Consider the following 1,813-nt stretch of genomic DNA (forward strand, 5'->3'; position numbering starts at 1 on the left):
AGAACTAGAACAGAACTAGAACAGAACTAGAACAGAACTAGAACAGAACTAGAACAGAACTAGAACAGAACTAGAACTAGAACTAGAACAGAACTAGAACAGAACTAGTACAGAACTAGAACTATGGAACTATGACTATCTGACTTCATTGCTGCTGAAACTACATTCCACAACTTATTTTTAGTTCGAAAAAAATCAATTTTAAACATTTTAATAGTTTCCGCTTGAATGCAATCAATAAGTAGAAAGAAAAACTTATTTCTTTATACATTGCTTGAATGCTTTTAAGTTTTTAATGGAGTTTTAAGTTGAAGTATTTTAACGTTTTTTTCTTAATTATTCTTACATTTTTTATTTATACTTTACATTAAAATTTTTATAAGAAAACACAAAAAAAAATTCTAATAATATAGCAACAAACGAAGTGTCATTTATCAAACCGCAGTTTATTGTCAATTTCCTTCTGTTTTCTGGTTTTTTGTCTGTATTTGCTTGTTGAAAAATAAACTTTAACCATTCATTTAGTGTCAATTACAGTATGTTTTATGAGAGGGAAAGAAGTCCCTTAAAACTACTGACAGCAGTAGGGGTAAGAACAGTTTGTTCATAATAAATAGCTTTATTAAGTTAACATGTTATAATATCTAAAATATGTGTAAAATTATCACGAACTGTGACTATCCCTACTACTACTACTTACAACTCTCTTATCCCCTTACATTACTAAACTACAACTTACAAACCAACTATGACATCTTAAGTTTATTATAAAGCTTATTTTGTTGTCGTTTATTGTAAAATTGTTGTAAATATAACATCATTTAAAATTCATAAGTGTATACAATCCCTACAACCCATTCATACTTCGTATGATTGATGATCTTTTACTACTTATATGCGTTATTTACAGAAATAGTTTTGCATTTTTTTCTACCCTTGGTTTTTCTACTACTAACTGAAATAAATTATTCTTATAAAATAAATCTCTTGAACAAATGGCGAAAGAATGTAGCAAAAATGTGCAAAAAAAAGGGTTTGTTTAAAGTTCATATAAAAAAAGATGCAGTAAAGTGTAAATTAAAGATAAATTGTGTAAAGTGATTTAGTTTTTAGCACGTTATGTTGAATGAAAGATTGAAGGAGAATTTTTTGTCAAATAATATATTTTGGATTAAACTTAAAATAATTACAGTATTAAAGGACGCACACCCATACAAATCAATGTCTTAAAGTAGTACCAGTTCAATGAGCGTAGTGTCGTTTATTTTTAAAACATTTAACTACAATCCTCATCCTCTTTAATAAATCAATTATAATTCTTCAGCTTTGAGTTTTTGACTTTCGCTAAAATTTTATAAATTTCAACATTCACATTGTAAAATTTGTTCAGTTCTTCACTTAGTTTGTAGTCTAAAGAATTTTTTATTCATTTAATTTTTACACCTTTTTAGTCACCTTTAATGCAAAATACAACTAAAAACAAAAATTTCTAAAAAAATCACTCCTTTGACCAAATCGTTTACGAATAATTTAAGGTCATAAATCTTGACAAAATTTTATGAACGTTTTTGATGTCAACTGAATAAATACTTCATAAACGAGTGGGAAGCTAATAAGTATTAAAATCTACAAAAATACATAGTTTAGATCTAGTTCTGTTTTAGTTCTGTTCTGTTCTAGTTCTGTTCTAGTTCTAGTTCTGTTGTAGTTCTGTTCTAGTTCTGTTATGTTCTAGTTCTGTTCTAGTTCTGTTCTAGTTCTGTTCTAGTTCTGTTCTAGTTCTGTTCTAGTTCTGTTCTAGTTCTGTTCTAGT

This window comes from Lucilia cuprina, chromosome 2 (genome assembly GCF_022045245.1).
Source record: "Lucilia cuprina isolate Lc7/37 chromosome 2, ASM2204524v1, whole genome shotgun sequence".
Classification (NCBI taxonomy): Eukaryota; Metazoa; Arthropoda; class Insecta; order Diptera; family Calliphoridae; genus Lucilia; species Lucilia cuprina.